Source organism: Macaca fascicularis, chromosome 6, assembly GCF_037993035.2.
Source record: "Macaca fascicularis isolate 582-1 chromosome 6, T2T-MFA8v1.1".
Classification (NCBI taxonomy): Eukaryota; Metazoa; Chordata; class Mammalia; order Primates; family Cercopithecidae; genus Macaca; species Macaca fascicularis.
Window position 1 is genome coordinate 76,416,322 of NC_088380.1, and position 27,260 is coordinate 76,443,581.

At 40.7% G+C, this 27,260-nt stretch overlaps 1 protein-coding gene across 4 annotated transcripts in view; it reads right to left on the reverse strand.

Annotated features, from left to right (window-relative positions):
- ZNF366 (zinc finger protein 366) overlaps positions 1-27,260 on the reverse strand; it is an 85,956-nt gene that overhangs the window by 53,762 nt on the left and 4,934 nt on the right. Inside the window, exon 2 of one of the 4 annotated variants that reach the window (XM_073993607.1) lies at positions 12,824-12,956. The exons of the other annotated variants lie outside the window; for them this stretch is intronic. The gene's annotated coding sequence lies outside the window, so the exon portion shown is untranslated. The remainder of the gene's footprint in view (positions 1-12,823; positions 12,957-27,260) is intronic. 4 annotated transcript variants of the gene reach the window in all.

The window sequence follows — 27,260 nt, forward strand, 5'->3', positions numbered from 1 at the left end:
CATGCCCTCTAAGGTGGCTTCCAGCAACAGTGGTTGATTTGGGCTGATCTGCCCAATCAGAGGCTCTCATTGTCCATCAGCCTGTAAAATCTGGGCTTGGGGAATGCAGTGACACTTGCCATCATGAACAAGGAGCAGGATCTGAGTGCAGCCCTGTTGTAGCACTGAGCTCATCACATGCAAAGAAGCAAAGTATGACTCCATAACAATGATGCCCTGACCACTCTAAAGTTACAAATCTCTGCATCCCTGGCTCTCTCTTTCTCAGCCTCAAGTTTTATTTTCCTGGTAGCACCATAAAAAATATCTTGGCCATTCATATGTTTATCATCTGACTTGCCCCACTAGATTCTAAGTTTCATGAGACCAGGTACCTGGCCTGTGTTCACTGTTGTATGCCTGTAGAAGAATGGCTGGCACGTGGTAGGTCAGCAGACGAGAATCACTTGGGAAGTTTTAAACATACAATGCCCACCTCCCTTAAAAAATGCAAACCTAGGCTCCTTCCCAGACCAAAATCACCTCAGGATCTCTTGGTGGGGGTCAGGCATCAATGTTTTTTAAGAGCTTTGTATTGTAGGTGATTCTCATGGCCATCCTAGGCTGAAAAGTACTGTAGGGAGTGCTCAGTGAATCTCTGTTCAATGTAAACGACAAGTCTCTACAATAAGGGAAGTGTGAACGGTCATGGTGAGTGGGTGAGCATGGCAGAGGAGACATTCTGATGGAAGAAGCCCTATGACTTGCAGTCATCCCTCCCTTTCCACCACCCACCCAGGATACTAATGATAGGGTGTTGGAGGTGTGGAGAAAATTTTTCTGTATGTCAAGATTGAGTTGATGAGGCATAGCCCAGGCAATGGCCATCTGGGGTCCAGGTAATCACAAAGGAAAGGTCCTGAACAGGTTGTGCTCTCCCCTGGTGGCAGTGGGGAGTGCTCACAGGTGCACCATTTGTATGCATGTGAGTCCTGAGTGGAAGACTTCTCTCCATCCCACATCAAGACCCTCCCCAGCCACTAGATGAGAAGCTGAGTTGGAGATATGCTACCCCCATAGGGATGGCTCTTCTAGCCCACAAAGTTTAACAATGAGGAAGAGGGCAGGACGTTTTCTCTCTGCATGACTATGATACTTCTGAAAGGTTGGGCTGTGGGATTTTTTTTTTTTTCACTTCTGTCTTGGAAATCACCTCCATATGCTGGTTGGACTGCTGGATACGATTTCTTTACATTGAGAAAGCATTTCCCACCATATAGAGGAGACAAAGTGGAACTGCTGGTTTTTCAACTCCCTTAATGGCTTTCAATGCCATTTATCAAAAGGTTGGTTTTCTTTACAACATTAAAAAAAATTTCTAACAACAAACAACTAAATGCAAAATCTTCCCTTGTACTTTGATTGATGGTTCACACCTTTTGGAATATCTAGCTCATATTTTTAGAAAGAAGCAGCTGGTACTCTTGACATTTAATTTCAACAAAATGCCTCATTCAATTCCTTCTCTCCCAGAGAGGGTACACAGACTATTGGAAAATATCCAGTGGCACTGATTCAAACATCTACATTAAGTGTGGAGGAATGGCAGGGTATGCTTTTAATGTCCTGGAAGTTGAGCTAATAACATTGAAATGGCTGATCTTAAGAAAACATTTTTGTGACAAGGAAGGATGACCATTCTAGCTGCTATTGATGTCTGCAGGAGAGACCTTTGAAACTGAGCATGACCAAATAGGTTTCTGTTCCTGGGTTAGTGTTTTACCCAAAGAGCTTCACTGCAAATCAACAATTCTAGTAATAATAATGATAGCTGTTATTAACTGGGGACTTACCACATGCAAGTCTTTTATATGGATTCTATGGTTTAATCAGTACAATTATCCCTATTTGCTAGATAAGGAATTTGAGGCACAACAAATGTAAATGACTTATCTAAGGTCACATAGCCTGGAAGTAGCAGTTCTTAGCCATGGGTTGGCAACACTTTACTATAAGGGATCAGACAGTAAATATTTTCAGCTTTCTGAGGCACACAGTCTCTGTCGCAACTACTCAATCCTGCCAGTGGCAATGAAAGCAGCCACAGTCACCACATAAACAAGTGAAAATGGCTGTGTTTTAATAAAACTTTATTTACAAAAAAAACAAAAAACAAAAAAAAGTGGTGGGCTGGATTTGACCCAGGGTCAAATATAGTTTGCCAATTTCTGCTCTTAGTCATGACATAAGAACTATTGCAAACAGTCGTTGAGCCCACTTATATAATGGCCTTCTGGGTAAATAATTGAGGGTCTTTTTTTTTTTTTTTTTTTTTTTTTGAGACGGAGTCTCAGGCTGTTGCCCAGGCTGGAGTGCAGTGGCGCGATCTCGGCTCACTGCAAGCTCCGCCTCCCGGGTTCCCGCCATTCTCCTGCCTCAGCCTCCTGAGTAGCTGGGACTACAGGCGCCCGCCACCGCGCCTGGCTAATTTTTTGTATTTTTAGTAGAGACGGGGTTTCACTGTGGTCTCGATCTCCTGACCTTGTGATCCGCCCGCCTCGGCCTCCCAAAGTGCTGGGATTACAGGCTTGAGCCACCGCGCCGGGCCTTTTTTTTTTTTTTTTTTTTTTTTTTTTAAATGAATCCTATTTCTGAATTCCAACAATACTCTTAATGTTTTGGCGGTAAAAGACATTTGAGTGAGTAGGATTGTGAGACTACATAAGAAACCTTCAGGGGAAAGCCTCCAAGGGCTTCATAGCTCCCAGGAGTTTGTGAGCTGGGCAGTGAAAGAGGACCAGGCCCTGTGTGGGGGCCCTTCACACTTTCCCATTTATTCAGTGTCTTGATATACCACCCCTTCTATGCAAGTTTCAAGGTGGCGCACAAAAACATACACAACTACAAAGATAGAATAATGGAAGGAAATGGAGCATTGTATTATTTAATCCCTGCATCAATCCTGCAAGACAGGTGCCATTATTCCATTTTATAGATGAGAAATCAAAGTGCAGAGGGGAACTGGCCTGCCTGAAGTCAGGGAGTGAGTAAGTGACTGAACTGGCATTCCACCCCAAATGTGCCCAATTTCTTTACCTGTACACCTTTCATTAGTCCACACTGCTCCTTTAGAGTGAACTGCACACCTCACCTTGCTTAACTCAATCGCTGAATTTGGAAAGTCAGTTAAATTTGAGTTTCTATTTATTTTCACCCCTTGAAAAGAAAAGGAAGTCCTAGTAAATCTACTCATTTTACATGATTGCTGTAATAATCAAGCAAGATAGAGTAGGTGAAAGATTTTTGCAAAGGGGGGGAATATTCTGCAAATGTAAAGTGGTGGCACCTGCTAGGGAACTGGCCATTGAAAGGGTTTGCCCACCCCAAGGGGACTTTGTCTACTGAATCATTCAGATGGCTCAAGTCTGGGAAGACATTGGCCTCTAAAAATCCCCTGAAATCAGTCCAAAGCCCAGGAACTTGGAAAAGGTTACAGAATAGTCATCCAATTTCTAGTCACATAAATGACTCTTATAAACACTTGTTTGATCACCATCCCCGCCCCGCTCCCTGCTTTCCTCCAAGAGATTTTCCTTCTACTTCTGTTCTAGTTTCAAATGGGCTCTTCCTCCTGAGGATGAGTGTAAATCCAACCCTTTATCCCAGACCTAACCCTTGCCCATTTGTTTCAACAATACTATTGCAGTAGGAAACACTGTAAAAGCTTCATTCCAAGTCCAAAGCTCCAACTCATTGGTAGAGATGGCTTTAGTGAGTCTGCCTTACCCCTATGATTTTTTAAACCTCTGACTAAAAGTCAGAAACTAGGAAGGTTGAGTAACCTGATTATATAAGAAAACAAATCCTGGCTGGGCATGGTGGCTTACACCAGTAATCTCAGCACTTTGGAGGTCCGAGGCAGGAGGATGGCTTGAGCCTAGGAGTTTGAGACCAGCCTGAGCAACATAAGGAGACCCTGTCTCTATTTATTTAAAAAATTAAAAAATTAAAAATTAAAAAAATTAAAATAAGAAAATCCTGTATGTCAAAAATCACATAAAATTTAAAAGGAAATGACAAACCACAAAAATTTTTTTCAACATGTGACAAATAATTAACGTTATTCAATGTCTGAAAGCTTCTGTAAATCAATCAGAAAAGTGACAACTTAAAGTGGAAAATTGGGCAACAGCCACCAAAATGCAATGTAGAAGAACAATACTAATGACAAATGTTTTAAAACTTTTCTGGGGGCTAGTTTCAAGTAACACCAGATACCTAATTATCATGGAATCACCAGTAATAGAGATGTTTAGACAAAATATACAGGACATATCTGGCATATTTAAGTTGCACAAGTGTGTGTGCACAAGCATGTGTAATCTCCCTATGTAAACACACACCTGCCTGAGACAGCTTAGATGACTGGAGGGTATAAGACTGGAGACAGAGATTGGACTGAATTTCAGGTTTAAAACTTGTGAAAACAACACATACAAATATAAACAAGACTTCAACCTGAGAATGTGAACAAAGGGTGAAAAAACAGATATATTTAAGGAGGAGATGCAAGCAGGCTCACAAAGTCTTGTTTTGCAGCAATGGCTGGAATGTGGTATACGCGTTCCAAGGCTCATCTAAGGCAAAATCATACATGAGAAAAATCCATTCATGAAACTAAATCATCCTAATGCAAATGACACTTCATGAGTAGAGACTAAAACCAAAGTGTGAAGGACATTTTCCAAATCAATGTGAAAGTGTGCAGAAATAGCTGGATCTAAATTGAATAAGAATTGTGTGACAAATTGATGAGGTACTGAGGGAAAGCCAGTTAAGACACTGAGGGGCCTATTCTGAGAGACTGGATGCCACAGACTGAATCTAGAAGAAGATTCTGCATAAAGAATATTTTCTTGGAAGGTTTGGCAAAAGAATGAGTTCTTTTAAATGATTTCCCATAACTTATTTTCTGTTCCTTGGAGCTTTTCGACTTTTAGTGGTTTGGAATGACTTGGTTCTGGTGGATTTCAATCAATATCCCTCCCTTCCTGTACTCCCTCCCTCCCCACAATCCCCTTGTCTTGGTGGAGTAACAGGCTGATTCTGTTTCATCACTAACCTTCTCTAGCTTCCTTATAAAAGGAGTATGTTAGATAACATTTAATGGGCATTTGGGAAATGAACCTTTTAAGTTTTCATCTTCATTTATGCTGATTGAAGAACTGGTGAGGTGAACCTAAGACAGAACTAATTTGAACGCATAAATAAATAATGGAATGAATAAATAACAAAATACCTTTCTACTGAGGGTCTCACCTGGAAAGAGAGAATTCATTTGAGTCTTTTTAATAACAACAAAATATGAGCAAATTCAATCTAGACTTTGCAGAATCGCCTATAGTTTCTAAAACCTTTGGGTTCTCAGAGTAAATAACTATTCTGTAGAAATTAATGGAAAATTCAACGTGAGTGAAGACTGCTTCGTAGGGAGGATTAAGCAAGCCACACTTGAAGAGCTCCTGTATATCATATTGCCGAAGAAGTGAGCCCTGGGCCACTTCACAGCTTGTGAACTTCGTGTGGAGAAAGAATTCAGGGAATATTGAAAGACGGAAGGAACACCATGTGTGGACACCCTAAAACGGACAGGTGACTCAGCTCTCTGGGTGTCAGAGGGCTGTTGGCAAATAATAGCCATAATATAAAGCCCATGCAGCCTCATGGTTAGCAAAGAACAGAAGAAAGCCCTGAAAGCAGTTCAGATAAGCTGGCTACTGATCAGATATATTAAAAGACAAAATGTGTTGGTACCAGGATTAGATTAAGGTGAACAAGTTTATACAATTTATTTTTAATGACTTTTAAATAGTATAAATTTATTACCATTGTAAATAGAATGCTGAAATATCTAAGAGAGAAAATTAAAATAATCAATAATGCTACCACCAAGAGTTACTGTGTTAATATTTTGGTCTGTTTCTTTCAACTCTTTTACTATGCATGAATATATTTTCTTTTACAGCACCACTTACTACATATCTCTATGCATTAGACAAATAGCACTGCAGTAGACAACTTTGTTCATAAGTCCTTGTTACGTCTCTATCATTTCCTTAGATTAGATTATCTAGAAATAGAATTACAGAGTGAAAGTATATTAATTTTCAGGTCTTAATACATAATGCTAAATTGTTTTCCCAAAAGGTCAACCTAATTTATACTTATATTATTCATTTCTATAAATGTGTCTTTTTGTCTTCTATGACACCTTTTATTTTCCACCTGACATTAAGTAAGCTCCTACATTTGACCCAACATTATAATAAGAAAAAGAAACAATTCTAGGTTTATTGAGATAATTATTTCATGACGTTGTGCTAACTTACACTGAGATAACTCTCAATTATTTCAAAAATTTTCATACCCATTAGTACGTTTAGTTCCCCCAAAACCCCTGAGGGGAAGATATTTAATTATAGAATGTTTAGAGCATGGGAAAGCATTTCTGATATCCTCTAATTCAGGTTTTATACATGTTTATTCATGATAGAGGCATGGGCAAGATATGAGAGTTTTAAAGTTCTAGAGCCCTCGTGTCAGGAATCTCAGTTCGTATATTCCTTCCTGCAGGATGACTTTGGCTCTATCCTAGTCCCTGTAAAGCTTTGTATCCTTCTCAATTTCCTCCTCCCCTGCACTGTTTCATCAGTCCATTGGGAAGTACACCATTAGGTTTCTTGCTTTTCCAGGAGTATGAAAATAACTAGAAATCTGGACTCGGACTCATAAGTAGAGACAAAACAGTCTTGAAATGAATGTTTTCTCTATGACGTGGGTGATGACCTAGAAAAGATCCCCCAAGATCATGTAATGAGCCAATGAAGTTGAGAGAGTCAGATCTGTGCTTAGGATAAACTTGATAAACCAAAGTAGTCAAGGGGAAGTTTAGTAAGAAGAAGTGTGGGGTTCCAGGCTCAGCTCAATGTATTAAAGTATTAGACTATTCTGACAATAAGGATTACCAAATGCTGACGTTTGCTGGGACTCCTCTGGATAATTCTCACCTGCTTCTCTGATTTAGGTAGCATAAGTGAGTTTTTTTGTTGTTGTTGTTGTTTTTTGTTTTTTTTGAGATGGAGTCTTGCTCTGTCGCCAGGGCTGGAGTGCAGTGGTGCGATCTTGGCTCACTGCAAGCTCCGCCTCCCGGGTTCACGCCATTCTCCTGCCTCAGCCTCCCAAGTAGCTGGGACTACCGGCGCCCGCCACCACGCCCGGGTAATTTTTTGTATTTTTAGTAGAGACGGGGTTTCACCGTGTTAGCCAGGATGGTCTTGATCTCCTAACCTCCCGATCCACCCACCTTGGCCTCCCAAAGTGCTGGGATTACAGGCTTGAGTCACAGTGCCCAGCCATAAGTGAGTTCTTTCAACAGACAGGGGGCACCTTCAAGGGAAACCATCTATGTGCCGTAAAGATTGGATATGCTATGTTGCAGATTATCATCATGTTAATGTACTATGGGATTACAATATATTGCTTATAGCTTAAAACAGCACTGTGTAGGTGTTTGAGAGTCAACCCATAGTCCACCACAGGCTCCAGAGAGCTGTTGCCTTGTTTTCCTATGGGGGTCAATTTTATTTTATTTAGAAACATCAGAGTCGCATTTCTATTGTGTGTGTGTGTGTGTGTGTGTGTGTGTGTGTGTGTGTGTGTGTGTGATTTTAAATTCTGAGAAACCATCTCTTAAAATGCCTGACATTTAAGAAAATCTGGCACTGTATTGCCACCACTGAAGCCAAGTATCACATGTGTAGAAAGTAGCACAGTTTAGCATGCTGAGTGTGCCAATTTCCCTTAAAATTAACATTTGCACCGTATGTTGGTACCCTAAACTCAATACTTTTTTGGCTGATGAAAATGCAAAAGGAAAACATTCCCAGACTGAGTCCTGTTCTCTTTCTTTGTAGACACTGTTTTAAAGAAATTAGCAGTAGTCTTCCTTTGGAAGTAAAAATGAGTGAATGCTGTAATTCATGGTGAGAAGTCAGGCATCTAGTGGTGTTGAAGCTAGAAGATCCATGCCGGTCAGGCAAAGGTACCTGAAGGTGTCAATCCTGCAATGTTGTCCCTTGCTCTCCATTTACCATTCAGCCCCTCACAATGTCTTGGGTAGAAACTCAGAGATGAGGTCCAGCTTCTTCATCCTCTATCATGATGTTTGAGAGGGTAAAGTGAACAGGTGAGACCAGAAAGCTCCCACTGAACTTAGAGCATTATGCCAGACATTTAGATAATGCCCAGGCAACCCAGGGTAACAAGAGACCTATACCCACCCCTGTGGTGGGTCCCAGATGCTGACTTCCTGGCCTTTGAGGTCACATTCCCTCTGAGATCCTTTCTCAGATAGCCCCTACCTGTCTCTGTGGCATGTAGCTTCCACAATATGAGGAAGAAGTAACATTATTTGTGCCTGTGAGCCAAGCATCTGCACCTTTCTAGATTTTCAGTGTACTTTGTACAAACCCATGATATATCGCCATGCTCCCTGGACACCTGTGTGGCTCTGGCAGAGTTTGGGGTTCTCCTTGAATCACAGTGGAGACAGCCTTTCACTTCTAAATATTGATCCTAAACTGTATGGGGGAAGGATGAGAGAATAAAGTTGTGTTACCGCTAAAACTGCCAGAGATATTTAAACTATGATGGGAGTGATGGGCCCGGGGCTTCATCCCACTGGAGAATTAAGTAAGAATCACGTGCTCCTGGCCCTCAAGCGGATTTTCTCATCTGTACCATGAAGGATACACAGTATTTAAAGGAAAGTTTAAAATATAAGAAAGTCTGAAGATCTACTTAAAAAAAAGCTTTTTGTTATGGAAAAGTTCAAACTGTGAAAGTAGACAGGATAATATCTGTGCTTATACTTAGTTTCCATTCATTACCAATCTCATTTCATCTATACCCCACTCCCTTCCCCACCTTCCAACTGGGACGCTTTTGAAGCAGATCCATGACATCATATTATTTCATCTATAAATATTTCAGAACATATCTCTTAAACATGGGGACTTTTTCTTAAAACTTAGCCACAATAGTATATTATACCTAAAACTCAATAGTTTCATTAATCATTTAAATAGTCAGTATTCATATTTCTCTAGAAAAATTCAACTCTTTGCTTTGGAGTGAAGGCCATTTTGGAGTTTTGTCAGTTCACTATTGAACTAGTCAAATTCCACCTTTCAGATACCATAGAAGAGTTAAGGTTGAAAGGAAAGGTCTCTTCAGGAGCGATGACAAGAGAAGGAAAAACTATTTGGACTTCCTTATCCAGAGTCAATGATCATTAAGACTGAAAGGGTAGGTACACATTACCCAGCCCCATCACACTTCCTTATTACAGACTGAGGCAAAGGGTAGTAAGCTGATGTCCCCAAATGCACACAGCTAATTAATGACAAAGTATTCAATTTTAAAATGCAAGAGGCTCTATTTAAGGTATTACCTACTTTTAAAATTACTGGAGAAGGACCTATATTTCCAGCGCTTTGTTCATGACTTTAAAATGTGTGTGGCTTGATGGTTTAGAGCTGTGCTGTATAATTCAGTACTCATTAGCCACATGTGGCTTTTGAGCACGTCAAATGCAGCTAACCTGGATAGAGATATGCTGTACATGTAAAATGCACACTGGATTTCAAAAATTTAGTAAAAAAAATTAAAAATATTTAGTAATTATTGTATTCTCTTGATTAAATGCTGAAATAATATTTTTCAACACCGACACTCAGCACATTAAGTTAGAGTGTCATTTTACATGGATTTGTTGTGTGATTATTCACTTAATGTCTGATTCTCTCCATACTGTTTGCTCCATGAGGTCAGGGATCCTGTTAGTTCACAGTCACTATTGTGCCTGCCCCATAACAGACCCTCAGTTAAAGAAAGGAACAAAGGAAGAACAACTGGAGTCCTGCCTGCTCTAGCTATGTCCCTTCTTTCTTTATTACCTCTTCCCAGTTCACTAATGTGTTCCTGGACAGGCCACCTGAGTACCCTGGTATATGAATTAGCAAATCCTATGTGCTCCCTTTTCAATATCTGTCCAGAATCCAAGCACTTCTCACCACTTCCACTGCCTCTACCCTGGTCAAGCCACCAGAGGTTCCTTCCAGGATCACTGTAACAGCCTCCTGACTCTTCTCCTTTCTTCTGCCTTGGGCTCCTATCTACTCAACACAATAGTCAGGCAGGTTCTATTAAAATGTAAATCAGATCTTGTCATTCTCCTGCTCCAAACCCTCTAGTGATTTTCCATCTATTTCAGAGTAAAAGCCACAGTCTACACAGTGGCCTACAAGTCTCTACATGAAGTTTCTCCCTGTTACTCCTACGACCTCATGCCCTACCACCCGCTCACTTGCTTCTTCCACTCCCACTCTCCAGCCTCTGGTTGTTCCTGGCACACACCAGCCATTCTCCCACCGCAGGGCCTTTCACTTGCTGTTCTTTCTGCCTGGACAGCTCTTCCCCCAGATACCCACATGCCTCTTTTGCTTCCTTCAAGTTTTAGCTCAATACTGCGTCTGAAGTGAGGCCACCCGAACTCCGGCTGCCAAGCACTCCCTATTCTCTCTCCTTCCCGATTTAATTTTTCTCCATATCTTCTAACACACTGTGTACCTTACTTTATTCATTGTTCATTTTCCTCCACTAGAGTGCAAACTCCCTGTACACAGGAATATTTGTCTTTTGTTTCCTTATGTATTCCTACTGTCTAAAATAATGTTTGGTGAGAGGTTGTTGCCTGGCAAATACCTGTTGTCTGTGAGACTAAAGCTCAGCCTATGCACGTGAAAAATAGGCAGACTTGAGACCAGTCATTGGACTTGAACATGCAGAATTGGCCTGTGCTGTCAGTGGGACCAACTCGGCTCTACCTCGGTGCTAGTTCAGGAGACTTGGAGGCTCCCTGCACTCAGATTGGCTGCCCAATCTTACAGCTCAGTTCTGATGACTGTGAGGCCCAAGGAAACAGTTTGGATTCAGGGAGGGTCTAACTGGCTCCTCCCAACATCCTCTGTACCTCCTCTGCCCCACACCACCACACGCAAATATACCACAACATTCTCTCCCTTCCCAAGGACAGACTTGGGCTATTTCTAAAACTGAGATTCTGATCCAAAACAGTAGCCAACACTTAGTGCATCCCATGTATACAGGAAAAGACAGGAGACCTCTGAGCAATTTCCTGGCCTTATATTTTTCCATTCCAGTAAATGAGGCCTTCTTTAGCTCAGGAATCTGTCTCCGAACCAAGCCAATGCTGTAATGGTGCATGCCATTTGTTACTGCCTGCCTTATTTCTTTATTTTTTTGAGATGGAGTCTTGCTCTGTCACCCAGGCTGGAGTGCAGTTGCCCGATCTGGGCTCACTGCAGCCTCTGCATCCCGGGTTTAAGCGATTTTCCTGCCTCAGCCTCCTGAGTAGCTGGGATTACAGGCGAGTGCCACCACACCCAGATAATTTTTGTATTTTAGTAGAGATGGGGTTTCACCATGTTGGCCAGTCTGGTCTCAAACTCCTGACCTCAGGTGATCTACCCGCCTCAGCTTCCCAAAGTGCTGGGATTACAGGCATAAGCCACCACACCCAGATGCTTATTTTCCATTTTAAGTGATCAACAATTGGGTTCTTTCTGTCATGAAGCTTCGACAACCAGCTCTACTGGTTGGCTACCAGTTAAGGCGCATATAATGCTACTGGAGAGTGTCCTTCCTAAACTGGCATTTTATCCAATAATGCATAATAGTCAAATTGAGCTCTCTGCCTTCAAAGAGTTTTGCAAACTTTACACCTCATTAGGCTGAGCAGCGCTTGAGCTCTGCTTTATGGATTGGACCCTAGCAAGGTTAAACAATTTGCCTCAGGCTAAAACCTGCTTTGCTCTGGACAAAGTACTTTGTCTTCTTTAATGAATCAGAAAAATATAATGAATAATATATATAGTCCCCTAACAACTATGTTTTCAGTAACTTGGTTCCAAGTCATTTCCATGTGCTTTTTTAGGCCATATTTGGGGTTATTCCTAGTCTTCTGATATCATTTCACAGTTCTTCTTCTCCCTCCAATCCCCCACCCCTCCTCCTCCTTTCCTTCATCCTCTTTGGCTTCTGGGATACTCTAGCTACCAAGGGGCAACCGCCATGCCCCTAGCCTGACAGCAACCCTTGTCCCTTTCCCTCAGGGACCCACTTTCAGATGGTAAGCATATTGACATTAAAAGATGGGGAAGGCTTAAGTTCAAGTTCCTAGGTGTGGTGGAAACCACAGATTAAGTTAGAGTGTCTTTTGGGTTATGTAGTAGTGGACAAATATGGGTATGTTACAGAGCAAAATGCGAAATACCAGGAGAGGTTAAAGTCTGAAATTCTACCTGTGGCTGGCTGCTTAGGATTTCTTCTTCAGACTTTTCCCTCCCATTAGAAACGGATACATCTGAGAAGAACTGACATAACAGGGTGCTGGGTGCGGTGGCTCACAGCTGTAATCCCAATGCTTTGGGAAGCTGAGGTGGGTGAATCACTTGAGGTCAGGAGTTCGAGGCCAGCCTGGCCAACATGGTGAAACCCCATCTCTACTAAAAATACAAAAAAATTAGCCAGGTGTGGTTGTGCACGCCTGTAGTCCCAGCTACTGGGGAGGCTGAGGGGAAAGAATCGCCTGAACCCAGGAGGCAGAGGTTGAAGTGAGCTGAGACTGCGCCATTGTAGTCCTGCCTAGGTGACAACAGAGTGAGACCCTATCTGAAAGAAAGAAAGAAAACAAAGAACTTACATAACAGGGTGCTTCCTCTGGGTTCCAGGAGGAAGAAATGCTGGACTTGATTTTCTAAGGGCTGGTGGAATCAGTCTTTCAGTCTTGTTATTTTATTGCTCCTTTGAACAAAGGTTTTTTTCCTTCCTGGAGACTGTTTTGGGTGAAAGAAATAGAGGGAATTTGGGGACATTCTTTTCCCTGGGTTATGAACATCCACCAGGCAGCAGCCTTACCAAAGTAAGAATAGAGCAACTGCTCTCTTATTATTTAACCAATAAAAGTAATAAGCAAGGAAATCTATGATACTTGAGACTAGGATTAAAAAGAAAAATCTAGCATGTGGTCAAAGATACCACTTCTTTTACATATGATTTCGCATCGAATGTGTTGAATCCCTTGAAGGAGAATTGAAGTGGGTAAAATGAAATAATAGCTGAGCCACAGTGATTTAGCTTTTGCTTTAACCTGTCCACATCTGGGGCATGTCCATACCCCCGTAAGCCCCAAGAACACTTTAGCCCAGCAACTGCATTTGGAGACGAGGTTGGATACCATGTACGGAACATGCTTGTGAAATGCACCCACTATAGGAGAGCAAAGAGCTCAGGAGCTGACATCACGCGCTTGGCCTTGAAAGCCAGCTCCATCACTTCCTAACTTCCCTAAGCCTCAGTTCCTCAGCTATAAAACAGAGACAAGAATACTTTATTCATGAAATATTTCTAGCTCTTCTTTTGGGCACATGATTGTATTGCATTTTTCTATCCCTTTATAGGCGGGCATGGCAAATGACTTGCTTTGGATAACAAAATGTGAGCACATGAGCACAAGTGACATGTGTCATTTCCTTGTGTAATCTTTAAGAAATAGCCCACAATTCTGGCCAGACATGGTGGCTCATGCCTGTAATCTCAGCCCTTTGGGAGGCCAAGGTGGGTGGATCACTTGAGCCCAGGAGCTCAAGACCAGCCTGAGCAACACAAGACCCCATCTCAAAAAAGAAATTAAGAAAAAAGAAAGAAATAGTCCACAATTTCATATTATTTTCTCTCTCTCTGCCATAGCAACCTGAAATATGTCAGATAGCAGTTATTTTGTCAGTCTAGGGCCTAAAGGTAAGATGATCTGGATTCATATAGCGGATATGTAATACAAGTAAGGCATATATTCTTGTTTTCTTTCTTTTTTAAAAAGCCGGGAGATTTAGGGGTTGTTTGTTAATGGAGCATAACCTCGTCCATCCAGACTAATGTATTTCTTTGTGGAACTGGAGGAAGATTAAATAATGTACCGAATAGGTAATGTGCATGGCACATGGCAAGTGCTAAGTAAATGTTTGTTCTTTCCCCTCTTACCAAATTTCTCCACTCCATGATTTTTTCCAGCCCACACTTACCAGCCCTGAGCTTTGCTACCCTTCAGAAAGTTGTTTTCAATTTGAGAAGAATGAGAATGAACTTTGTTTTAAGACCTTTAAAAGTATTCCCTAATACCCTTTAAGAAAATGGGAGAGCCCCTGAATGGAGCAGAGTTGGGAATTCCCATGATGGGAAGAGAACCTTCTCTCTGAAATTTATGAAAAAGAAAAAAGCTAAGGGTCTTCTCAAGGGAATCAGCCAGAAAGTAAAACCCATGACCTCTGAAAATTTCCAACCACAGATAATGCTCCATACTGCAGCAGCATCATGCTCCTATCACTTAACTGGAATCAGGATACAGGCATCTCATGGGGACACATTTCTGACTCTCTTTCAGCAGGTTATCTGTCAGGAGGGAGCTGCAGTCCTTGATCTGCTTAGTACCAGCTTTCCTGACATTTCAGCAGGGATGATGAAGAGGTCAGCGCTTGAGCTTGAGCTTCTTCCTTGCTGACTCTTTAAGACCCCTTCCCTTCCTCCACAAGTTCCAGGCTTCAAGAGTAGCTTCAAGGGTCAGAGAAGGGAAGTCAACAGGGCCACTGTTGCTGCTTTGGCCAAATCACTTAATCATTTAACAACCTAGTCAATTAGACCATCAAGGTAAATACCTTTTTGGAGTGTTTACTTCTATTGTGGAGATAAAAGCTCCTACCTAAAATTACCCTACAAAGCCACGTCTTTGAGTTTTACTCAAAGGGTAAATCATAATTGGGCAATTTAGAAGGTCAATTTTGAAAATTTTGAGAATAAGGGAAGGAAAAAGGAATGGAAAACAGATGAGATAGAGCTGAATAAAGCCTTCACTTTTAAAGTCGGTTCCAGAAATGATAGGCAAGCAGGACAGCTCCCTTGGGAGAGGAGACATGCTGAAAGATGGCAAGGTACCAAGGAGAGCATTCATTCATGAGATTTGTACTTAGTTTTTGTGAAGGGATGGGCACTGTGCTGGGCATGGAGGGACAATGGCAAGAAGACAGTGGTGGCTCTGGCCTTCTCAATGGGGGCAACAGCATTGCTATTTGGGGTCCATTTTTCTTTTTCTTTTTTTTTTTGAGACAGAGTCTTGCTCTGTCACCCAGGCTGGAGTGCAGTGGTGCAATCTCAGCTCACTGCAACCTCCGCCTCCCGGATTCAAGTGATTCTTCTGCCTCAGCCTCCCAAGCAGCTGGGACTACAGGCACACGCCATCATGCCCGGCTAATTTTTTTTTTTTTGTATTTTTAGTAGAGATGGGGTTTCACCATATTGGCCAGGCTGGTCTCAAACTCCTTACCTTGTGATCCACCTGCCTTGGCCTCCCAAAATGCTAGGATTACAGGCATGAGCCACCACGCCCGGCCTGGGGTCCATTTTTCATCATGCCAGATTGTTGTGTGCATTGCAGAATTTTAGCATCCCTGCCCACCCCCAGCCACCAGATGCTAAAAGTGCCCCTTAGTAATTGTGAAAACCAGAAAGCACCCTCCCTATTTCCAAATACCTCTGTAGGCACTGGACTGCCCCCAGTTGAGAACTACTGAACTTGAGCATGATAGTTGCTGTACGTAACATAGTATGCAGCTTTCAGAGGAGCGCAAAGAACCCCAGCAATGGTAGGAGGAGCCAAAGAGAAATCTGCCCTGAGACCCTCTTCTCCCTGATGGCATGTGCTATCTACATCTTTCCCTGACCTGTGGACTCTGAGTCCAAAGAAGACAGGGTCAGCTCTGAGCTGCTGTGGAGCTCTCAAAAGTCACTGGATTTAATGGAATGGTTTAGGGAGTGCATAGAATTATTTGAAGAAATAAGGAGAAACTATATGGGGTAGGGATTGGTTAGAAAGAACTGCCAGACATTCCTTGATAGTAAACGAGTTGGCCTAGTACATGTTAATAGATGCAGAGCTGGCCCACAGCCCCACAGAAGGGGTGTACATGGCCAAAGGCACGTCATTGCAGAATTCATGTTATCTGACCACTTTGGGAACCTGGCACACACTTGTGTCCACTCTAAGCCCTCTTCTTCATTTTTAGGTTGCATGTGATTATTTGGGAGAAGAGGAAGGATGATGAGAAAAAGGGAAACTAACATTTATTGAGCACCTAGCATGACCAGCCAAAGTACTAAGTATGTCCAAGTATGTTATTAATATATCACAGAGACACTGAGTGATGTGTGAGAAGGAGCAGAAGCTTGGAGTTAGGCAGCCCTGGGTTTGAATTCTAGAACTGTGGCAAGTTACTTAACCTCTAAGCCACAGTTTCCTCCTATGGAAAATGGGGATAAAAAATACTAATAACCCAACTTGCCTGGTTATTATAAGATTTCATAAAATAATAAATTTAAAACACTGGATGCCAGAAAAAGACACTTCATAAACGGCAAGTATACTAATATTTGGTTTTTCTAACAACACTGGTTAGAAAATATTCTCATGGTTCCACAGAGAAAGGAGGAAGACCTGAGACAAGATTAGGGCTGGGGATCTAAAAATATAATAAAGAAAATCAACCATTTTGTTTCAAGTTTCTTATTTATTTACTCCAGGTCCCTTCATTGGGCTTTTTGACGAAGAATTCCAGCAGTTGCTCTGACCCTGAATACTGAATATTGGCCCTGGAGAGCCCAGCTCCACTCTGTACTGGCCAAAACCACTGGGATGGTGGTGGTGGAGGAGGGTTCTGGGCCAAACATTATGGAGAGGAACAAATTAGAGAGTGTGCAAAGCAATGTGACCTACTGGTGAGGAGACATAAAACCATACCTTACTTAGATGGCTGGAGTTCCCTAGTATGTTAATAAGGAAGTGTGTTGGAGACCTAGATTCTTGATGGCTTATGTTTAAATACTTAAGAGCTGACATTTAAAGGAACTTGATTTGTTTCATTTGATCCCAGTGGGTAGACACGGGGTCAGTGAATATAGGTGACAGGGAAGCATATTAATGTCCCTTATTGTAACTATGCCTAGAAAGTTCTGTAAGGCAGAAAATGGGTCTTACTTTAGTGTCTGTAGCATCAGCACAGGGTCTTCACTATGACTTGTCATCTGATTACTACCTAGTCTTGGTAAAAGCAGTGGAGTCTGAGAAACTGATTTTTTCTTCATTGGCCCATTTGCCAAATACCTTTGTTAAACAATAAACAACAACAACAACAACAAAAACCAACCATGTCAGCCAGTGCTGAAACTCAGGACAGCTCATCTTTTAGAGTCAAGCAATAGGTTCTTTTTTCCTACTTTCAAAACCTCACAAAAACAAAACAAAAGCAAAAACAACTGTCTCTATAAGGCTAGAAGGTTGTTCATGTAGTAAACCAAATAGCTATCCCTGGGATGATCTGAAAGGAAAATCTTAAGCTGGCTAAACATTGAGCCTACTATGAAAGGTCATTTTAACTTCCTTTGACCTTCTTACAGCTGTGGTCCTCAGTATTTTGGTTTGTGGTAAGAAAGCATCGCTTCTCTTCTCCCATTTGAAGGGTCTAACGGCCTTGTTCTTTCTTATGGTTTTTAATGAGGAATAAAGCCTTCACTTCACATCAGTTCCAAGCCCAAATTCTTCCCACCTGATCCCTTAAATGCATGTTGTGATACATCTAGCAGATAAAGCTGATAAACCTGTAAAGTCTGCTGGGCCAGAAAATACAGAAACATCATCAGCTCTCTAGCTTGAGCTCACCGAAATGAATATTCCCCAAATGTAGCCTCGGCACAAAAGCAGCTGTCCTAATTGCCTGCCTGTGACCAAGGAATTGTAATTAAAAAATTATATATATAGAACTGCCCTTATTCCTACCTCACATTTTCATGTATTTACTAATTCATTCCAAAAATGTCTATCGAGCCCCAACTATGTGTCAAAAACAGTCTCAAGTATTCAGCAACAATAATATTTGCTGAGTATTTCCTATGTGACAAGAATGTGCTAAAGACATCACAGGCATGAACTCATGTGACCATCACAGCACACTCTGAGGTAAGTACTACTATTCTCCTTACCTTGTCAATGAGGAAACTAGGACACAAATAAGTTAAGCAAATTTCCCAAGGTCACACAGATAATAAAGGAAAGAATTAGAAGTTTTTTGGGAGATAGTTGTTAGATGAAGGAAGAAATTAAACAATGACGATCAATACTTCCACCATTTTCTAGACTTTGATCAAGTATGCAAACCTATTATAGGTAGCAACTGAAGAATAGAAATGTTCTTTGCTACCAGAAGACCTAGATTCTTCTAAACACACCTTCTGCAATTTGTTAGTGAGCCCTAGCTTTGGTCTACTTCAGCGGATTCCAGACTTCTCAGATCAAGGACCTCTTGTAAGTTTAAAAAATAAACCCATTTTGCACCTTACTAATAAGTTAGAAAAATACAAAATAAAAGCTATTTTGAATTCAGTAACATTAACATTTTTTTTTCTTTTTCTCCTGAGGCAGAGTCTTGCTCTGTTGCCCAGGCTGGAGTTCAGTGGCATGATCTCAGCTCACTGCAACCACCAAGCAATTCCTCTGCCTCAGCCTCCCAAGTAGCTGGGATTACAGGTGTCAGCCACCAGGCCCAGCTTTTTTTTTTTTTTTTTTGTATTTTTAGTAGAGGTGGGGTTTCACCATGTTAGCCAGGCCGGTCTCAAACTCCTGACCTTGTGATCCGCCCACCTCAGCCTCCCAAAGTGCTGGGATTACAGGCATGAGCCACTACGCCCAGTCTTAAAATTTATATTTAATCAATGAATGCGTTAATTACTGTAACATAACCATAACATAACATATACTATAACATAAACAGAGGTCCATATACTCCTAAACATTTATTTAGTCAGTCCAAAAACATTAAGCACTTGACATCTATGTACAGACTCTTTGCAATAACTCTACATTCCCCTTCAGATCCATGGAGCTATATGACTTCAGCCGAATCCTTTACTCTCTCTGAGCTGTATTTTCCTCATCTCTAAAATAGGGATAATACGAGCTGTTATTTCTTCAAAGGATCTGAAAGAATTAATGTGAGACCAGCAAGAATTTGGAGAGCCTCTTGTCCTAGAGAGTACAAACATCATTTAAAATACGGTTCCTGACAAACACAGTTCTGATGTAGTTAAGAAGAGAAGACAGACACGAAAGAATTATTAAGCAGAGCAACCACTAAACTGAACTGTGCCTTCTAGAATCTGGTTCTAAAATGTGATCTGATCATGAAAAGGAGTCTGCTATCACCTTATACACACAGGGGAAATTCAGCTCCTTTAAAAGCTGTCAGAGATTTTTGTGTGTGTGTGTGTGTGTGTGTGTGTCAGGAGGGCTACTATCCATGACTGAGACCCTTGAAGTTACAGGGATTCACAGATAATTGTCTGGATTTAGATAAAACCCTTGCTTCTGCACTGAGACTGAAGTTGGGAAACAGGGGCATGCACATATCACGGTAATTAGAGGTGTTTGGCTTGGTTTCGTTTGATGTGAAGCAACAACTCATTTTTGTCGAATGACTACCATGGCAAGGAGGTTATGCAAGTGTCCCCATATTAATATTCAGTAATATTTTAATCCAAATGTAATTTAAGGCACATTTATCATGTAAACTGAAACTCACTGTAACTTAACTGGCTCAACCCCCCGCATAATGTCACAATCTTGTAGTTTTACAGCTTGCCTTCTTCACATTTTCAGGATGAAACTGACTCCAGGAGATAGAATCTTGGAAGAAGTTTCTTGAAGAAGTTTCCCTCATTGATATTGGCTTGTGGGGAGCAGAATTTACTCCTGCCTCTCCCTTTGGGTTGTTGCATGAAAAAATAAGCCATTTCATCACTGCCAGGACTCCCAGTTCACAGTGGTAATGAATATACAACCTGTTAACTGACATGCCTTTCTTTCCCCGACTCCCAGGAAAGCTCCTGGTCCCATGAGTAGGGGAGTTCAGATTAATAATTAAAAGGGCTAACTGTTTATTTAATATTACTAATTACATGAATTATCACTCTTAATTCCTACCCAAAGAGGGGATGCTATTTTATACCTGTAATACAGATGAAGAAACCGCACAGGTGAACTCCCCATGGTCACGCTGCCAGCAAGCAAGGTGGCTGGGGTTTCATCTCAAGAAGCTGCCCCTAGGACATGGTTGTAACTGCTCCTGTATACTGTATACTGTCTTGTGTGTTTGCCCCTAGCTTTCTAGGCTGCCGTTTCACTGTGGTTGACATATTTTACATATGTGACTAGAGAACATGGCCCCAATAAACTGAGAGGCAACTGAATGAAAAGGAACAAAGCCTTTGGTTGTGGTTTTACATGTGGCATTTGGTGACATGCAGGCAGGGAAAGAACGAGAGGAATTTCGGCAGGCTCATCCCTAAAGAAATTCTCAGAGCATGGTACTTAAAATCAGAAGTATCTTTAAAGATCGGCTTTATTTTACAGATGAGAAAACAAAGGCTCAGACATTTGCCCACTATAAAAGAGCTGGTATGGCTCACATGGGTCTCAAAAACCCCACCCCACCCTGGTACAGAAAGGAAATATAGTTACATGTTTCCTTACATCCCTGTCCCCCAGCCATCCTACTCCCTCATCCAAAGGTAAATTCTATCAGCAAGTCTATTGTATCTTTCTGGAGATATTCTATACACATGAAAAATACACTTTTTTTCTTCTTTTTTTTTTTTAACAAAAATGATACACTCTGTAGAATTAGAGTACCCCGGCCTTTTTACTTAACTATACAGGTTGGAGATTGCTCCCTTATCAGAACTTATAAAGCTGCCTCATTTTTTTTTCAAGTTAAACAGCTTTATTGAGGTATAATTTACATGATATACAATTTATGTGTTTTAAAATATGCAGTATGATGTGTTTTAGAAAATTTATACAGTTGTGCAACCGTCAAAAAATCCAATTTTGGAATAATTTCATCACTCCAGTAAGTTCCATTATGTCCATTAGCAGCTGATCTTGCTCCCACCCCTGGTCCCAGGAAAGCACTCATTTACTTTCTGTCTCTACAGTTTTGTGCTTTTAGAAATTTCTTATAAACAAAATCATTCAAAATGTACTGTGTGTCTGGTTCCTTTAATAATATTGTGTCTGGCTTCTTTCTCTTAGTATGATGATTTTTAGATTCATCCATTGTTGCATATGTCAATAGTTCCTTTTTATTGTTGAGTAGTATTCCACTGCATAGATAAACCAGCTTTTGCTTATCCACTCACTAATTTATGAGCCTTTGGATTGTTTCCAGTTGGGGGCATTATGAATAATGCTGCAGTGAACATTGCACACAAGTCTTCATGGGAACACGTGATTTCCGTTTTTGAGTGTAGTTACCCAGGAGTAAAATGACCGAGTTGTATGGTAAGCATATATTTAACTATTTAAGAAACTACCAAACTGTTTTCCGAAGAGGCAATACCCTGTTACATTCCTACCAACAACATATGGGAATTTCAGTTTCTCCACGTCCTTACCAACACTTCATATTTTCCATCTTTTTGGTTTTAGACATTTTACTGGGTGTGTAGTGACAGCTCATCATGGTTTTAGTTTGCATTTTCATAATCTAACAATTTTGTGTATCTTCGATGTGCTGATTTGCCATTTCTATATCTTTTTTAAGTATTTATTCAAAATGTGTGTCCATTTTTAAATTGGGTTGTTTGCCTTATTATGAATTTTAAGAGTTTTAAAATATGTATAAAACAAGCCCTTTATCAGATATTCTTAAAACAAGTCCTTTATCAGATATACGTTTCACAAATATTTTCTCCTAGTTTGTTGCTTGTCTTTTTTTTTTTTTTATATAACGGTATCTTTTTCTTGAAGAGCAAAAGTCTTTAATTTTGATAAAGTCCAATTTATCAATGTTTTCATGTATTTCATGTTTTGCGTCGTAACTAAGAAATCTTTGCCTAAGCCAAGGTTACAAAGATTTTCTCCTGTGTTTCCCTATAGAAATGTTATAGTTCTAACTCTTATATTCAGGCCTATGATCTACTCCAAGTTAATATATGTGTATAGTGTGAGATAAGGGCCAAAGTTCATTTTCTCTTTTGTTATAGACATGGAATCGTTTCAGTATCATTTGTTTAAAAGACTATTTTCCCTTCATTGGCACCTTTGTCAAATCAATGGAACATATACCGAGAGTCCATTTCTGGACTCTATTATGTTCCCTCATTTGGTAGATCTGCACAATATTCCATTGTACTAATTTAACTCGTCTGTTATTGATGGACAATTGTGCTATTTCTAATTATTTTCTGTCCAAATAATGCTGTGGAAGATACATTGCATTGTAGGTCTGTCTTTTTGCATCTTATTTATATAGGATAAATTCAAGAGGAGTCAATGTTACATTTTGATAGACATTCACAAACTGCTCTCTGTAGATGTTCTGCTAATTCACAGTTACACCAGAAATATCTGAGAGCTCTCTCCAGAACCCCAGAGAAAAATGGGTTAACAAATGTTTCATCTTTGCCGATAAAGTAAATAAAAATTGGTATCTCATAGTTTTAATTTGCATCTTCTTATTATGAATTAAAATATCTTTTATTTTGTGCATGTTGATAAGCCAACTATATTTCATTTTATGTGACGTATGTGTTTCATGTCGTTTGCTCATTTTTCTGTTTATACTAAGCTCTTTGTGATACATGTTGCAAATGCTTCCTCCGGTTTTTTGTTTGTCTTTTGACTTTGTTTATTGAGTTTTGGCCCTGCAGAAGCTTTTTATTGTAATGCAATAAAATGCATGATAAATGTTAAGGCTTCTGTGTAAAACTAGAAAGGCCCTTCCTACTCTGCAATTCAAAAAAAAAAAAAAATCTCTACAGTTTTTATGTTTACTTTGTTTCATTTAAGACTTTTTAAAGCAAAATTTTAAGTTCACATATATTTTTATTTTTAACATTTTAAGTCTTTGATCTATCTGGAATTTATTTTAATTTAAAAAATCAAGTAGGAATATAAGTTTTTTTTTTCCAAATAGCTACCCCGTTGTCCCAGTCTCGTTAATTACATAATTTAACTTTCTCCACTGATATACATGTTATTTTTATGATATACTAAATTCCCATATGCATTTTAGTTCCATTCATGTGTCAGTATGTACACTCAATCCTCTATTCTCTGACTCTAAGTAGCATTCTTTCCTGCGTTACTCACATTCTCAAAACAACACACAGTAAGTGAATGAAGTGCTTTATGAATTGCTTGTAGTAACACTTAAATCTTCTCTCATTTTCTCCCTGCCCCCACTAGTTAACAATATTCAAACTCTTTTTAACATCGCTAAGAAAAATATAATTAGGACAGTAAATCTGTTTGGAAGTTTAAGAGATTGAACATCAGATACTACATTCTCGAGTCACACAATTTGGGGCTAACCCATTGGCTCATAATCTTTTATAAGACCCAATGATTTTGTGTCGGCAGTGTGTGTATGTATACACAAGCGTAAGGTACATGTACCATGTACATAGTGATAGCACTTCAGCAAAGCACGACCCCTCCCAAAATATCCATATTGCTTGAAGAGCAAATACATTTGGCATTTTATGTCCTAATCCTTCTGAAATGGGATTTTCTCACCATTAAATGTCCTTCCCAACTGCATGTATTAAAGATGTGATGCTGAAATTTCTCTCCTAGGAGACTCAAGGGGGAAAACAGCCAATGTCAGTCATTCTAAATAGTGGGATGTGTCTGAACATATGGAGGATGTGAAGACACATGGAATGGGATTACCTTCTGCAAAATGATGCAGTTTTGAGCAGAACTTTGTTACCCACAAAACTGGTGTCTCTATTCCTTCACAAACATCCCCATTTAGATCTGGGGTCTAGGCTGCCACCAGAAGAACTCTCTGCCCCTGGAGACTTCTCCCAGTCAGAGACAGGTGATTGTGCCATGAAATCACTGGGTGCCAGGAGGGCTGCAGACCATGTTGGAGGAGACACCTGCTTGCCTGCCTGCTGCATCACTGAATGTTTCCTGAATGTCAAGAAAGACAATGCCAGGAATAGTCCCTCCTTGCCCAGATCTCTGAAAAGCCAGGTAGGAGGTGAGATTCTGGATATACCTGCCAGCAACCTTTCAGAACTGTTCACATGTTCCTCACCCTAAGAATTCAAATTCTAGCACTTCAGGAACCGTGCCTTTATAGATTACGCATAGAACTCTTCAGTACCCTAAAAATGTTCAATATATACATTTTTTAGGATAATGCTAGAAGACTCTTCTTTGTACTTAAAAAAGAGAAAAAACAACTGAAAAAATTCCCTGGAAGTAGGGGTGAAAGGAGGAAATTCCACTGTGCTGTGGGAAAGAAAATGCCTGAACTAGAAAAACAGCAAGAAACAAGTGGTGGACCCTACGGAGGTAGGTGTTCCACCAAACAGCGCTGAAAACCTGAAATTCCTCATCTCCCTGCACTTTCCATGGAAGGTGGCCAGAGGGCCTCAGTAACGGGAGAGATGCCATGGGCTCCATCCGGGCAGAGGCCCCATTTTGTCCGGGCTTCAGCGAACCAGAGGCGATTCCGGTCCTCTCCCTCGCTCTCTTCCGGCGCTGCTTCCTTCCCCCACCCCTCCAACAATAGTCCCGTCTTGATTTCTGTTCCAGGAGAGAACGGTGAGTCCCCAGTGCAAAGGAAACTCTAAAGATTCTTTCCACAGAGTTTTCTCACTGGGAAGAGGGAGGCGTATGGACTGGCGTCTCCTCCTTGGCTGTGATGCTAGAGAAGGGGATCCTCCCTTTCTCCCTGAGGAAGACACAGGGCAGACGGCAAGATTTCTCGTCCCCATTCTCAAGCATTCAAAGGAAGAAACCGGCAGAGTACCTTTTCTTCCTGGAAGAACTCTGCGGTTCCCTCATGCGTGCACTGCTGTTTTAAATGTTTTTTTCAAGCTACTGAAAAAAGCTAAACTATTTTTTAGGGTAATCTCCCTTAAATACTCATCACTACCCTCCCCGGGGGCTTTCTTACCCTGAGCCAGTAGCTTGAATAATAAGCAAAGCCTTGGTCCCCTCTTCAGCTTTGTTAGATCTGGGGAAGGGCCTAGAAATCTGCCCCAGGTAACTCTGATGATTGGTGCTCAGAAAGCACCTGAAAATAATGCCATCAACCTTTCCTCTCTGAGAGTGCTAGGATCCCATGAAATGGAGTTAACTTCATGGGGGAGATCACAGAAATCATGCCTACTGTTGCTCACAGCTGAATAGATGGGAGACTGGTCCAGTAATACCACTATTTAATAGGGAGGTATGTTGTCTTGGACAAGGTCAAAGTTAACAAATGGCTTTGTAACTCCTTGGAATAGGGACCTACATTCCCAGATCAAATTGTGTGCAACAGTTCAGAACCATAAGGCAGTACTGCTCAAACTTGAATGTGCAACTGGTCACTTGGAGATCTTATTAAAATGCTGATTCTGCTTCAGTAGATCTGCGGTGGAGCTGGGATTGATTCCACATTTCTAACAAGCTTCTGGGTGGTGTCATGCTGTTGGTCCTTAGACCCCGTTTGAAGGCTACTACCTTAAAGGATACACATTTTCTTAAAGAAATTATTAGCTACAGATGACACTTTTTCCTTACTAAGGAAACTGAAAACAAGCAACATTAATTTACTGACCTTGAGCAAATCACGTACTTTCTCTAGTTTATCTGTTAAACAAGGTAGTTGCCTTTCTTCACCTCTAAGATGAGGAGAATAAGGCACGTACTTGAGAATGGGGTAAGTGAAATGAAGTGTCTAAAGTTCTGAGGAGGCCCCAAACCTAGTAATGACTGCTCCATAATTGCTGGCACTGGTGGTGGTAGTGCCGCTGTTGGTAAATCACTCTCCCATTTAGTATCAGTGGCCATCACAGAATGAGGTCAGAGTGGGGCCATAATCTATCAAAGGAATATAGGAGAATTGTCCAGAATTATCTTTGTGTGCCCTGGTACTTGACACTAAAGACAGATTTTATCAATGTTAATAGAAAGAGCCTTTTCGGTTTCTACTCCAATTAACAGACACCTAGAACCCCAATGTTGTTAAATGTAAAAAGCATCATCCAAAATCCCAACTTTTGGTATTAGGCATGTAGATTTGCCACTTTAAATTTGCCAAGTAAGTATAAAACTGCCTCGATCCAGTGGTTTTGGCTTTCTTCAATTGCCTTGAATTAAAGAAAGGAAAGGGCATTGTGCTCAACAAGGGTATCACATTTCTCTCCCTGAATTTACCTCATGGTGTTTTGTCAGTTCAGCCCAAGTGGCATTCCTTTAGCTTGGGTTCACAGCCTTTGCCTATAACAAACCAGAGAGCTGAACATTTCCTACAAGGCTGGATCCTGGCTTACAGCTCTTTTAGTCAAGGAAAAACAAATGACCGTGCTCTCTTTCGCCAAAAACAATTTGCAAACCCATCATCTGCCCAGAAAATAAATGGAAAATAAAATGCAACAACAGTCTTTTCTGTGTATCTATCTGATAAATGTTAATTTCCCATGAACAAATGGTTGGGGGTGCTTGCCAAGATGACATTTTAATACACATGTAGCAGCCCCATGCACACAACAGCAGAACAAGCCCATATAATTCCAGTCAATTCAGGTGAGGGATAAATACATCAAGCTGGCAGTTTGGCATTGTCTAGACTCCAAAAAAGTTTGACTAACTTTTTCTTTTTCTTTCTTTTTTTTTTTTTTTTTACAAATTAACAGCTTCATTTGGCCTTGTATAAAGATAGCATCTTTCACTCTACAGCCCGCTGATTCATGAACTCATCTATTTAACAAATATTTATTGTGCATCTATGACAGGCTCTGTGCTATTGTAGGCCCTGGGCAAACAACAGTGGACAAAATAAAGTCCTTGTTCTCGTGGTGCTTACTTTCTTGTGAACCTTATATTACACATAATGCTGGATGAAGAAATGTTCTTATTCTTTTATGTAAATACCATTGCTTTATGTAAATGTATTTGGTTTTTGAGTAGTCAAAAAGAACAGACATCATTAGGCTAGTTGTTTCTGAGGGTGCACATTAAAATTATTTGTTGCCTC